Raw genomic sequence first — 16,638 nt, forward strand, 5'->3', positions numbered from 1 at the left:
CTAACATTTAATCATAATTCATTCAGAATATGCATTCACAACGGAAAATACTAAATACTCATGTATTTCATAAAATGATTCATGTCTCATACCATGATCATATCTCAATAGTCATCTCAACTTAAAATAAACCATAATCAGAATATTTGGCTTGAAAGCCTCTCAAACAACAAGTAGCCAAATAACAAGTTCACAAGTTGTAACATAATACATAACCAAATAGAAACATGAGTTCAACACGCCTAGTCTACCCAGTGTTACATGACCAGAGCATTGACTCGCTACTTAATCATCAAACAAACTCGGAAGCTCTCCGACTAAATCTCGTACGAACTACTAATCGCCAGAACCTGCATGTCGCCAAACGAGGGCAACATTAAAACAGAAGGGTGAGAATACGAATCATTATGAAGAAAGTATAATAAGATACAATGATTTAATCAACAGTTATGGGAATTCATCACACTTATATAACCATGTAAATAATACTAACCAACATTTATTTCACATGTTACAAGCATACATCAAAACTCAAGGAGTATAATATTAAATTCCAATACTATATTCCCAAATAATACACATAACTATAATTATCACATAATCATATATTTTACCAAGTCATGTGTCCAAACATCACCAAATCCAATTATCACATCTCATGTACACATAACAATCACATAAATGCATATATTCAAACACCACATAACCTCAATGTGACTCAATGCAAAACATGTGACTCAATGCATGTGGTACCCAATGTGGACCCAAAGTTCCACCGCTTCCGATTCATATAGAATCTAGCCACGCTTCAGATCCGGACAAGATCGAAGCCACCAAATGTAAACATATAGTTTACCGCTTTCCGAATTCACTCTAGAATCCAAGCCGCTTCCGATCAGGACAAGATCAAAGCCACTACGCATGTTTCCAATTAAGGATCAACGTAAACTACGTCTATTTCCATTCAAGGATCACCGTCTAATACCATGTGAACCCACAGTTTCACCGCTTCCACAATAAAGCCGACTATGACATGAATGAATGTACAATTACCAACCAATTATGCAATTAAGATCGTCTCTACCATCTTAACATTCCGCATATCAGAATAATTCAACTCGATGAATTATCCACCAATTGTACACAACGTTCACAACACATACATATCATTCACATATAAAAGGCCAATTAATTAATTACGATTCACAAAATCCAATTAACACTAGTATTCATACTATCTCATGTCAATTCACATTTACCACATATATATGAATATACACCTTATCAAAACAACATCATTGACATAGCAATATATTATTCTCAACATAAATATTCGAGCCAAAAACACAATTACGGATAAATTCTCAAAATATTGTAATTTACCGATAAACCGAATAAGTTATCCAAGTCCAAACATAATCTGATTAAATAGACTCATCGCAATTAATTCAATTATTAGTTTAACCAATTAATATCAAACTATATTAATTTAATTCACTTCTATTTCTATTCCATTTTCACTTTCTAGCATTCTATTGCTCAAGACAATTTTTATTGAAAAGAATATCGCGCTAGCTTTCTAACGCTTCGAACGGGGACTCAAACGGAATTACGGTTCAAAAGATATGATTTGTTAAAGTTTCAACGAAAATGTAACACCGACATCCTAAATTGACAACTCTAAACATTCTATTGACAATTCTTTATCGATTCATTATGTTTATTTTTAACTAACTCTACTTATTAACATTAAAATTCAATATATATTACAATTCTCAAAATATCTTACTGATGCATGCTTTATTCTATCACCATAACTAGCTCATAAATTGGAATGAGTGTACTAGTTTGCTATACCTTTCATAACCCCTCTAAGCATGTGCTACACACCTAAACACTATTGACAGTTCTTAACATAATGTCTCATGACTCTAATATATATAAATGTATTTGTATGCAACTACACCAAATTGTTATGTCTATCGAAACATAAAACATAGTTGCTACAATATGTGCACAGGAATAGAACTCTATTACCAACACTGGTTATAAAACCTACAGTATATATCTGATGAGATCAATTTATGAATTGAAAGGTGTGGATGCAGGTTATATATTTTTCTCTATTGACGAAGCAATATATATGCATATGGATGAAAGTAGTTACAGGACATGTATAATGTCTTTTGAATGAATTTTGGATACATTATAAATTTCTATGAATGAAAGAGTACCAATTTCTATGAAACAGATGCAATGAAAGAGTACCAATTTCTATGAAACAGATGCAATTGCTTTAACGTACCAACTTCTATCTTTATGAGTGAACAGTACCAAAACAATTACCTTGGTTTCTAACCATAAGTGTCACTTACAATATTAAAGAATTGTCACCCAATTTATCAATTCAAACACATTTAATCATCATATATTAAGGATTACTCATCAAAACCTAACAATTTCAAAACTATAAAAATTAGGGATTTCAACCTAAATATGTTTCTACCCATTGACCCAATTATACTAACCCATAATAATAGGGATTCTCCCCCTTACCTCTTTGATTCTTCAAACCCTAGCTTGTGTTCTTGTTCTTCTCCTCTTCTCCTCTCCTTCTATTCTTTTATCAAAAAAATTCAGCAAATGAAAATGAAATTCTATAACTACTCTCTCCCACCTTTACTATCTTATGTCATATTGGGCTTAAAAAATAACACCCTATTTACTTCTAACTCTAATAAATAGGCCCAATGAAATATAATCTCTTAATATATCTATTTAGTTCAATAAACTAAATAAACACCAATACACACAAAGTTAATTAATTCAATTAATTATTATATCTCATAACAATTAAATAATTATTTAACACACCAAGTAAAATAAATTAATATAATAAAATATATACGAATAAAATCCTCTAATAACTCAATGTCTCATATTTCCGGTCTAATCTTAATTACTCGGAAAATTCTCAAAACGCTAAATATTAACTCATTAATATTTCTAATACTAAAAATATTAAAATTTTCGATTAAATATTGATCCGCTATCCCGAACTAATACCGACTAAATCGTCCCAAAACGCGAAAATTTCAATAAACATCAGAAATGGCTAAATTAAGCAAATAATTATTAAAAAAAACAAATAATATAATTACTAATATAATTAATAAAAATATTAATAAAAATCGGGATGTTACAAAACCCGCCCTCATATAAAAAATCCTGAGTTAAAATGTGGTTAAGGTTAGAAGGTGTTTGAGCCCAATCATTTGGCCCAATCTATCTAACTACAAAGGTTTAATCATCTTTCATAAATCTATTTTTGTTGGTTTATTTTAACTATAAGTAGGTGGTGGGTTTAACTTATTTTTAATGGGGGAGGTAGTATTATTATTAATATTATTGATATTTTGATTTTTATTGCTTATTACATGATTAATTGGTTTATTTATTAACTGAATTAACTATATTATGTTAATTAATTAATTGGGCAATAGGCCCATTGGGTGTAGAAAACCCTAATTTATACATTATAGAAGGGGGGCCGAAAAAAAGAAAAGAAACCCTTTCATTGACACTCCCACTTACGTATATGTGTTAGAGAAAAAAGAGAAGAGGGACGGCTTCTTATATTGGTTTTTTTTCGTGGCTGCACTTGTGGGAAATTGACGGTTCATAACAGTAATAAAGGGGCCAATATTTTCTAATCCTTGTTTTGGCTGTACCGTACACACCATCCAGACAGAGAGTAAAGAGGAAAAAGTGGATCTGATTCGCGAAGTCGCTCCCTCTTTTTACGGTTTGCCTGGAACGTGTCAATCTCGATTCCGCTTATTCGCAAATTGTGAACGAATTCTAAGTGCATATGTGTGTTTAGATTGGTCGTTACAGGCTTTCCGCAAAGTTAATTGGATTTTTGTTGCAGATGTGAGAAAACACCGTTACTAGGTTATCACAAATTAGAATTAGGACTTTTTGAAATAGGACAAATTGATCGAAACAAATGCTTCCGTTGGTTTCACAGATTCCGTTATAGCCGTCGTGTTGAATTTCTCGCTAGGTGTTTGTAGGTATCGGGGGTGGGGGATTGAGGCCATAAGTGAATGTTGAGAAGTTCTCTGTGTTTTTTCTAAAAAAGGTCCACAAAGAAGAAGGATATAGGGGCGCGTTTTATTTGTGTTCTCGGACTTTATTTGCTTTAAGTTAAATTTGCGTCACAAGAATTTCACGTCGTTATCACAGCACGCATGGCAAAGGGGGTATACCCATCACGTTCAAGACCTGGGTTCGACTCCCGGTTTCTACAAAAAATTTGTGAAATATTCAAGCGCTAAATCCTGCGCGTGCTGCTACGAGGAGGTGCACGATGCACTCTCAGCATCTGACCATCGGATCACCACTATCATAGATCTGACGCGCAAGGCTAAAGTCACACCATAGACACTCATAAGGATGCAACACAGGATCAAAACCAGGTTTTATTTAATATATTTTTATTATTATTTAGATTAAATGCAAATCAATCAATTATATTTAATTTAACCGATTTATTTAATGAGGATTAGGGTAATCTAATTAGGATTAGGGTTATGACTATTGAGGATTATTATTTTCCCCGATTATATCGATTATTTGATTAATTTAATTTATTCAATTTTTAATTGTTAAATCACAAAAAAACCCTAGAAAAGTCTACTAAGAAATTAGGGTTTGCCCAATCCCATTTGGCAAAAAAACATTAATTCGATTGATTCTTGATTAATATAATTTTCTCCTCGATCCGACAAAACCTATTAGTCGCATTGGCGAGAAATAAATTTAATCAAATTAATCTAACGCTAATTTAATTAATTCTCGAATAATTCTCTCCTCGACCCGACTAAATCTATTAGTCGCATTAGACGAGAGATAAAAATATACATTAATTAAAATACACTCAATTTGCTGCCCGCGACGATCAATCTATCGATCCGAGTAACCAGCAATGCCCCGTAATCTGTTAGCTATAATGATCAAATCTATTGATCACCGCATCTAACAATGACATATTAAATCCGGGTTGTATGCCCAAAACATCAAAACATTAAAACACACTAAACCACGACACTACGGATTTTCATCCTTTTCAATCAGGCAATTCAAAATGCCTTGCAAATTCAAAACTACGATAGGCCATTCAAAAAGCCTTCAAACCATATCAAATCAAATTCAAAGGTGTACAACCCTGTGCCCGAACTACGTTGACTCTGATTCTCCATAAGGAGATACGTAGGCACTTGGTAACAAGGCGAGTCTCCCCCCTTAAAATCTCAATTCAGTTCTAAATCTCAATTTTCGCCCTATTCATTCCCTTAGCTATTAAGTCTAAATTTTAGCCATAAAACCTTTGCCTTAACAAATAACCTTAGGAAAGGGTTGATGGTGCCTAACACCTTCCCTCGACCTGATTATAATAACTTACCCTGAATCTCATAACTGCGTAGGGTTTCCTATTCGCCCTTCAGAATAGGTGGCGACTCTAAGTCTTAATTTTTAGGGCAGGTTGCTACAATATGCTTGTATGATTAAGATTTGGATATGGTCTTAATTACATATAATTGTTGGTATTTGCACATGCATTCATTCGGTGTGAAAGAGGCAATGTTTGTTAGTTTCGTGAAAACTAGTGACTTGTCCCAAACCTTGGAGATGGGTTTGAAGCTTTAGGGGATGGGTTTATTTTTTGTGGTTTTCTGTCTTGGAGATGGATGCGGTGATACCACTAAGGATAACAATTGGTACCGCATGCAATTTGCATTGAGTCGCATTTGAGTCACATGTGTCGATGTGACATTTTATTTTGGTGTGCTTGTGTGATAATTGTATGAATGGTACATTGGTGGTAATTGTGATTGATTACTTTGTTATCTTGAATTGTTGAGCTATGTTGTACATGTAAACATGTGAATTATATTTAAAAAATGTTGAATACATGAATGTGTGAAGTGTGATGAATTATATTGATGTATGTTGTTATGCATTACTTATTATTATACATTTTTATAATAATATGAATTCTCACCCTTCTGTTGGAATGATGTTTTGTACAACATCGCTCAGGTACCAAAGCGTAGTGGTACTTTGCTTGCAAGGATTAGTCATGGAGCTAGTTCCTTGTTTACCGTTATTCTAGGTAGTGAGACATGCTTTAGTTATGTAACACGGGAAAACGTTTGAACTCATGTTTGTTGAGAGATGTTTATTATACTCTCTTTTACATGTTTGGTGTATTTGAGATTATGTGATGATTGACCTTTGGTGCCTATGCTTTAAATGCATGATTTCGATTTTGAGATTTCAATTATTCCTATCGTTTTGAGATGATTAATTATTCTTTTGTGATGTGCATATCAAATATGAGTTTAAATGTGTGTTATGAACATGACCATATGTATATGTGTTGGATTTGTGTTTAGTTTCCAATACATGTAACACCCTCTTTGATATGCATGCCAACTTATTCTAATTATGCAATATATTTGTCATGGGGTTTATAGGGTTTTACATTAAGGGTAAGCATTTTAATTCTAATGAAATGTTTAGTTTGCAAATAGGTTACTTGAGGACAAGCAGTTGATTAAGTTTGGGGTTGGGATCACAATCGTCATTACGTGATTTTTACGAGGAAAGTCAGGTATAATTGGAATAGTAACAAGTAAAAGTCATGTCAAAGTGTGAAGAATTAAGAAAAAAATTAGCACATGAAGGAAAGAAAAACTTAGATAAATTTTGAAGAAAGAGTGAAGAAAACAATGATTTGGATAGTGGAAATATCACGCGCACAATGCAGCCCATCGTGACACAGTGAAGCTTTCTGTTCCAGCGCGATGCTTCCTATCATGGCGTGATGCTGCACTTTTGTTGAAACACACCATTGATATTTGATATTTAAAGGTGTTTTTGCTAACTTTTTGAGGAGTTCTGAAACCAGGAGATAAAGTGGCGACTATGGATATTTGAGATAAATTTTGAAAGCTTTGAAGTCATTGGAGAGTTATTCTTCCATGGATTTTGATGATGAAGATTTATCAACTCATGATATTTATTAATCTATCAATGAGCAGCTAAGTTTCTCAAGATTAGATCTTTTTGAATTGAACTTTATTATTACTGTCTTGGATCATATATTTGTTTGAGTTTTATTGAACACTTTTATTAATATTATCTTATTTAATTGTTCTTGAGTTTAATGTTTTTTGTTCGTTTAGGAGCGCACACATCGATATTAGATATGTTGGGGTTTCTGACTGTTAGTCTACTTATTTGATATAGGGAACTTATTAAACTTAGCAATTAACTAGGAATAGATTATATGTTTTTGCTTTTTAATTAACACATGTAGAATGCTTAATTTAACTCTGAATTGGCCTAAGGAATTAGGGAATTATTGTGTAGATTAGTGAGTTGTACACCAAAGAATTAGGTGCATTGGTTTTGTTAGTTCGCAATAAAATAATAACTAGTGTGTATACCCGTGCGAGGCACGGGTTAAAATTACTTATTCTAAAAAGTTAATTTATAATTATTTACGGTTTGCAAACAAAACTATGGTAACATTATAATTCATCAAACCAATAACATTTTTATCTTTTATATACAGACATGTAAAATGTTTATATAACATAACTTTGCCTAAAGTGTATACCCGTGATACGGAGTAAAAATTCTTATGTTAAAAAATATATTTTATAATTCATTTTAGAAAATTATCATCAAATATAATAAAGCAATAGTTTCAATTTTAAATTATATATATATATATATATATATATATATATATATATATATATATATATATATATATATATATATATATATATATATATATGCATCAGCTAACATCTATTTGGACAGTTATTGCCTTCTTCCCATGATTTTCTAAAGATTTGAATCTCCCCTGGAAAATAAAAACCTAAAAATTGTAAGTATATATCATAAATATAAAAAATGAAGAAAAAAATTAAGACAATTATTATTATATAAACATATAAATTACCTGATGATAGATTCATTCTTAAATTGGTTCCTTTGAATTGTTGAAAAGCCACTCAAGTGTATTGCTAGCTTTGTCAAACCCTAACATGTATTGAAGATTGAAGAACTTCTGCGCTATCTTGATCGAAAGTCTCACCCTTCTGTCTCTCAAACCTTGAGATGTATGAATCTTGTTGTCTCGGTATTTCTTTGCCGATTTCATCGCCGGCTTCTTTGTAAGCAAATATGAGAAGTTATAATGAGAAGAAGAACCACTTGGCAGGAGTGATGTCGTTAACATAGTTGTGTTTTCCGGAGGCCATGGAAATTACCTGACAGAGAATCGATGAATGAAAAGTGAAGAAAATAGATTAGGAACTGGAAGGAAGCGTGTTATGGTGTTATGGAAAAAGAAATTGGACTTATTTACACACCTATTTATACTCACATGGATAACTGATTGGAATAAACAACATTGATGTTCAGATAATGGGAATTGAAAGTGAATTAGAAGGGCTACATTGAGAAGAACAATTTGCATCGATAGAGAAAGGTCATCGCTTGAGGTGAAAGGCGTTAAATGTGTTTGCAAGACCCAATATATGGCAATGAACAGTTTGTTGTTAGCATTAGGCACAATTTTAACTGTTTTCAAGGCTCAAGAAATATTTTTACACTCATTATTACAATTAAATCTTTACAATTATACTTTATACTTTTAATTAAAATGAAATCTTTTTTTAAATAAATTAATTGTAGTTACGATTTAGAAGTTAAGAATTATATATTTAAATATAAATATATAAATATTTACTATTAAATATTTTTAAAATAAAAATTAAAAAGGTAAATTTTTTATAATATTAAATTAATTAATGTAAAATATTAATATTTTAATATTAATTTAATTAATAAAAAGTTTCCTGTTATAGCAACATTTAAATATGGCAAAAAGGCTTAGAATTTAACATGTGTCAAACTTGCCAAAGTACTGATATTGCTTTATTATATTGTATGATTTAATTGAAATTAAAAAACTACACAGTTAATCAACTTATATAATAAGAGAATTTGATATAAAAGACCTAATTGCTTTTTCCATCTTGATTTTTGTTACCTTAGTTTTTTTTTCTTGTTATGGAACCACATAAAATCAAAAACAAAACAAAAAAACCTTGTTGTTATTATTTAAATTTGCACATATTTCATTTTTGAATTACAATCCTTATAGAGACGATCTTTTTAATTATTACTACGACACTAACAATACACTTACTGAAAGATCGTCACTAATGAACTTGGAGTTTTAACCATGGAGACGTTTATTCTATCATTGACATTTATCACTTGTTTACTCGGGATGCAATTGTAGACTCATTATCTCTTTAGAATATTGTTTGAAATAATGACTTTCCTCTAAAGATATATTTATTCTCTTTATGTCATGTTAATAAGTAATGAATTGATTATCGTTTATCATAAGAGATAACTCTTTATTGTGTAGGGATGTTTGATGTTTTATAATATTATGCAAATGTCATAATTAATTTTTAAGGTGATAGTGGTTTATATCACCCTTCAACCTGAAACTACTATACACTCTAGAAATAGATTTGAGTACTTTATTTTCAATCGAACGTTATTTGTAACAAGACAACCATAAAGATGGTTGATGGGTACTCCAAAAATCATGTCGATAGATATGAGTGGCCTATATGAAATTTGTCCATCCTGCATAACAAGATAAATATGTAAGAGACAAATATCGAAATAGACAATGTAACACCCTAATTTTCTTGGCAATTATTAATATAAAGTCAAAGTAAGTTTTTCAAAATAATAAAAATACAATTAGGATGTCACACTTTCAAAACATATTAAACCTGCTTTTATATATATATATATATATATATATATATATATATATATATATATATATATATATATAACGTATCATATGAGGATGAATTTGAACCATTAGATTTTAAAATAAATGGTGGAGATTATTTGTCACTCTTTTTTTTTTCTCTCCTCCATTAATATAATAAATGATAGAGGAGAGAGAAAAAAACGACAAATAATATCCACCATTTATTTTAAAATCTAATTATTCAGATTCATTTTCATGTTCTCACATAAAAATGTCATTCTCGTATGATACATAAAAATCTAATTGTTCTCACATAACACAAATTACGGATGAATCAAAAAAACTTCATAGTCCTCAATTTTCACTCTTATTACGCAGCGAAAAAGAATCATAATTATTATCAAAACAATTTGCATTCAACAAAAACAACATTTATTCAAATAACAAGGAGTTCATAAAACTCCAAATAAATCATCAAAGATGACAAAAATAACTAAGCGTTCATCCCCCCTAGTATTACGTGTCAGGGCAACGACGCCAACTCGAAAAGATATGAAGATCAAACTCTTCCAAACTCCGCAGCCTCGGAACTACTCCTGACTATTTGCACGATGTCGTATAAAGCATCATTCCAACAAAAGGGTGAGATATCACAACAATATAAAAGAATGTATAATAATGAGTATATAGCAATATAATCATGCATAGTCATACATTCCACATCTCACATACTCACACCATCCAAAAACAATTATCATACGGTTCACACATTAATCACACAACTTATTTATCAATGATAATAATAATGCAATGTAATGAGACCGACTCACAGATTCATTGCACGTGGTACCAATATCGCTCCTGAATTCACGCCATCTAGGATCAGAGACACCAATCGTGAACAATTTGGTCTACATCACTCCCGATCCATGCCATCTAGGATAAAATCCAACCAACATCGTGAATAATGAGATTCACTTCGCTCCTGGTCCATGCCATCTAGGATCAGAGCCAACAACGAACTAAAGTCCACAACACGACTTGCATGCGACACAACCATGAACAAACACAATACATTGATATCTACATCCATCAATGCGACACGCCAATACAGGCCACATGTTGTCCATACACTCAACAAACAATTTTATACAACCTTACAAAAGCATACAACATCATCACACATAACAGCATACACACATTTCAAGATAACAGATAAAATCTCACACAGAAAAGTGTCAGTTCCCCATAAATAATCTCCCGCTGTGTTCGAAATTATCTTTATATGATATAAAATATTTCGAGCTTCCCGTAGGTTCAAACGGCATGTCAAGCGGACAACCGAGTAAAAAGTTATGGATTTTCAAAGTTTTACAAAAATGCAAACTCTGGCATCATACTGCAACATACAGTGACACCACAAAAAATAATTACACACCAGTTAGATTTATTTCAAGAAACTTGAAACTATTTTTACAAGAAAGTACACTGTATTAACTTTCCACAGGTTCAAACGGCGCGTGAAACGGACACCCGAAACTCAAGTTACGAATTATTAAAGTTTTAAAAAATTTAGTTCAACACAGTGGTAACCGGTTACTTCAGTCCAAAAAACCATTTTTCACATTTTTCAATCCCAGGTAACCAGCACTTCATTTCAAGTAACCGGTTACTTCATTGTAAACAGCCCAGAAACACATTTTCAACTCAGAGTAACGGGTTACTTCATTTCAAGTCACTGGTTACTTCATTTCAAGTCACTGGTTACTTCGTTGTAAGTTGCCCAAAAAAAAAACCCATTTTAAATGATGTAACCGGTCCAATTGTCATACAATGCATAATTTCATCCCTATTCACATACATCATTTAGAAACACTCTAACACATTACAATTCATCAACACAACATATAATTGCATAAATCACACGAATTGATTCAATCACCAACATACCTCAAGATCATGCAATCTTCATCAACAAATTTCATTCACCAAATAGAATTTACACCAATGGTATTGTTTAGAATACAAGAGGGGAAAAATAACTAGCAACAATTAATCCTCACCCACACATAATTATACAAACTCTTAGAAAGTTAGAACTTCACTCTTACCTTAGATTGAAATTCCTTAAGCTTTGGCAGTAGATTCTTCAAGCCCTAGCTTTTTCTCCCTTTCTCGCTTCTACTTCTCTCTAAACCATTGTTCCTGTAGCAACCTGCCCTAAAAATTAAGCTTTTAGAGTCGCCACCTATTCTACCAAGGCGAATAGGAAACCTTACGTAGTTAAGAGATTCGGGGTGAGTTATTATAATCAGGTCGAGGGAAGGTGTTAGGCACCCTCAACCCTTTCCTAAGGTTTTGAATTAAGGTAACAGTTTTATGACTAAAAGCTAAGGTTTAATAGCTAAGGAAATAAAAAGGGGAAAAAATGAGATTTATGGGGAAGGGGACTCGCCTTGTTGCCAAGTGCCTACGTATCTCCTTATGGAGAATCAGAGTCAACGTAGTTCGGGCACAGGGTTGTACGCCTTAGAATTAGAATTTGATTTGATATGGTTTGAAGTTGTTTTTAAGGCTTTTTGAATGGCCTATCGCAGTTTTTGAAATGCGAAGTTCGAAGGCATTTTGAATTACCTTATTGTAGATTTGAAAATCGCAGTATTGAAGAGATGAAAATCCGTAGTATCGTGGTTTAGTGTGTTTTGAATGTTTGGGCGTACAACCCTACTTTAATATGTCACCGTTAGTTGCGATGATCAATAGGTTTGATCATTATAGTTAACGGATTAAATAATGTATTGCTGGTTGCTCTGATCGATAGATTCGATCGTCACGGACAGCAAACGGGGTATATTTTAATATTGTAATTAAAATTATTTATCTCTTGTCTAATGCGACTAATAAATTTAGTCGGGTCGAGAAGTGAATTAAACAAAGGATCAATTAAAATTATTTCTAGTCGATGCGACTAATAGATTTAGTCGGGTCGAGAAGTGAATTAAACAAAGGATCAATTAAAATTATTTCTCGTCGATGCGACTAATAGGTTTAGTCGGATCGAGGAGAAAATTATATTAATCCCGAATTAATCGAATAAGAATTAAGGTTTTTGCCCAATGACAGTGGGATTGGACAAACCCTATTATTTATATATTTATAACCTTTATAGGTTTTTTTGCGATTTTAAAATTGGTTAGAATAAATTAAATCGAGATGGTCAAATAATCGGGAAAATCCTAAATCCTAATTTAATCTACCCTAATCTTATATCCTAATCCTAATTAAAATAAATTAATCTAATCACACATATTTAATTAAATTTTAAACTAATCATTTAAATAATATAATAAAACATATGACAAAACCTGGTTTTTGATCCTGTGCAGCAGCTCTGTGGACCTATAGTATGCACCTCCAGTCCTTAATACGTTAGATCAAGGTTATAGGAAATCTGATGGTAGTAAGGCGAGGACGTATTGTAGAGGTTTCTTGGCATCTCACACCAGATTTCTGATCAAACCCATGGTGAAAACAATTGAAAAATAAATTTGCCATCAGCAAGGGTCGAACCCACGCTGTGGCCCATCATGCATACGATTCCACTAGGCTGCAGCGCTTTTATTGTCATATCTTTTCACTGAAAACAACATATCCTGAAACAAAATAAAAATACATTAATTAAAATTCTGATTTTCCACGCGTGGGCCCCAATAGCATGTCTCGACCAATTGTAATGAGTGAGAGAGAGGCAAATCCGTTGACCCTCCAATCGTTGCTGCGCGTGCACAGATGAACCTTTTGACTGGCCAATGGTACTCATGGAAAGGGCCGCGCGAGCAGTTGACTGACCCTGCAAGATTCAAGCCGCCGCCGGTGACGGCTCCCCTTCTTCTCAGATGAGAAGATTTTGGGAATCCTGCGAAAATCGACCAGAACAACAAAACAAGGAACCCAGGTATACTAATTTGATGGATGCGAATGCAATGGAGTGGTTAGTTTTTGAAGGTAACGCCTGCAACCGCAAAAACGAGACTGAGGGACCTTTGTGCCCTAATAATGGCAGAGCGCGATTTAGGCCCTCATGCTTGCATGTTACGCGTCCAACCTCCGGTGAAGGCGTGTTGAACGGTTCTGGGACGATAGGGACTCGTGAGGTGATTGGATTCAACCCTTAGGGGCATCAGGAACGCCAATAAACCCTTGGTTTCGCCTGAAATTCGTTGTAGTGGCAGATCTCCAATTGCACCTCTTTCTTGGATTTTTGGTTTCTTCCAACCCCTTTTTTGGTCACCCCCCCGAACCCCCTTTTATGGCTGCAACGTGCTTATTATATATGGGGAGTATTTTAGGGTTACTAAGCTTGATTGGCAAGAGAAAATAATGGAAGAGATTTGATTCTTTTTTTTCATAAAATATTTCCAAATATGGTCAATTCTCCTCTTCATCTATTTCTCACGTGTGATATAGGTTCATGACCAATTTAGAACCAATTTGGATTCAAGTGAATTAATCACATGATTTTTTAAATATTACATCATGATTTTATTTGATAAATTTTGTATTTAAATGAATAAATCCAAAATTAAACTAAATACAATCACCAACTAATTGGAAATTGGTTTATGGGCTCTTAATATACTTAATATCACGTGGATAACTTGATTTTAGAGGCCCAATACTCAAAAGTGTGCAAATAGTGAATTATGATTTCAAACACTTCATAAATTTTACCCAACTTGTGCAACTTGTATCTTGATCAATTTTTATCATTTTGAGGTGTTCTTGGGCTTTTTAGAAAGCTTAAAGAGTCCTCTAAATGACCCTTTTGGTTTCATCTCATTTGGAGCTTCCATACTCAAGTTATGAGCTTTGACCCAAAAGGTGTTTTTGTTGACTTTTTGGAGGACCTATAATCTCTTTGACCATATCTCTTGAATGATGCATTTCTGGCCTTGGCGTGTGAGACACAAAGTTGTAGAGAATCAAATTTCCTTCAAAATAGGCTTTGGTTGGGAAATTTTTTATGCTCCATGTGAAAGTTATGACCAGTCAAAATTGAGTTGACTTTCTCTTATAAAAAACCTAATCTGAACCTTTGCATTTGTTCATTTCTGAGTTTTTATTAATGGATCATGATCAACCTTTGATCAAATGATGGATATAACCTCACGTACTTGATGTTGACCAAAAATCTTGAAGTTTGACTGTATTTTGACTATAGTTGACTTTTAGGTCAACATAATCGATATTTGATCATCTGAACCATTGAGCCTTGAACCCTTGAAGATGAAATAAGACGGGCAAATTTTGGGGTATGACAGCTGCCCCTGTTCAATCTTCTTAAACCTGAAGAGTCAGATAGGCACGTCTACCTATCGAAATCTAAAGGTAGAAGATGATTGGACACTAAAATGCCCTGAAATTTGCATTTGTTGGAGCAGATGCTTTCGAAAGGAACCACCTGCTATGATTGTAGTACGGCCTAAAAAGGCAACCTGAATTTTATGCAATATTATGATGCATGTAATGTATGATGCAGCGAGCTTCTCAAAATAAATGAGAGCAATGTATGTATATGAATTATGTATGAATGAGGTATGTTAATTGAATGATGCATGACTGTTAGTTATGTTAGTTGACGTACGTTAGTAAGTTTGGAAAAGAAAAATAAAACCTTGTTTGTTATTGGTGAAATTTTGAAGAAGATTACTGCCGAGGGACAAACGTGATAAACCCAATTGAGAAACCCTTTGAAAACCTTGTTGTAAAACCCTTTGTAAAACCCCTTTGTTTTTTTTCGAAGTAGATCACTGCCGAGGGACTAACGTGATAAACCCCATTGAAGAAACCCTTTGTAAAACCCCTTTGTTTTTTCGAAGTAGATCACTGCCGAGGGACTAACATGATAAACCCCATTGAAGAAACCCTTTGTAGTCTTGAAGAAGATCACTGCCGAGGGACTAACGTGATAAACCCCATTGAAGAACCCCTTTTTAAAACCCTTTGATCACTGCCGAGGGACTAACGTGATGGGTAAACGTAACTATCAATAGCGACGACTCGCAGTTTGTTGTAGAAGACAGTTAACTTGCTATAGCGCTAGCAAGCTTTCGTAATTTGTGAACCCCACTTACTATAGCTCTAGTAAGTTTTCGTAGTTTGTGAACCCCACTTACTATAATTCTAGTAAGTTTCCGTAATTTGTGAACCCCAAAAGGATCACTTGCTATAGCTCTAGCAAGTTCACCTGCACCATTTGGATCATCTGCCCTAGTTCGGACAAATTTCACCTGCACCATTTGGATCATTTGCCCTGGCTGGGAAAAATTTCACCTACACTATTTGGATTATTTGCCCTGGTTCGGACAAATTTCACCTACACCATTTGGATCATTTGCCCTGATTCGGACTAATTTCACCTACACCATTTGGATCATTTGCCCTAGTTCGGACAAATTTCACCTACACCATTTGGATCATTTGCCCTGGTTCGGACAAATTTCACCTGCACAATTTGGATCATTTGCCCTGGTTCGGACAAATTTCACCTACACCATTTGGATCATTTGCCCTGGTTCGGTGAAATTTCACCTGCACCATTTGGATCATTTGCCCTGATTCGGAAAAATTTCACCTGCACCATTTGGATCATTTGCCCTGGTTCGGACAAATTTCACCTACACCATTTGGATCATTTGCCCTGGTTCAGACAATTTTCACCTGCACCATTTGGATCACTTGCCCTGGTT

This window comes from Vicia villosa, linkage group LG4 (assembly GCF_029867415.1).
Source record: "Vicia villosa cultivar HV-30 ecotype Madison, WI linkage group LG4, Vvil1.0, whole genome shotgun sequence".
Classification (NCBI taxonomy): Eukaryota; Viridiplantae; Streptophyta; class Magnoliopsida; order Fabales; family Fabaceae; genus Vicia; species Vicia villosa.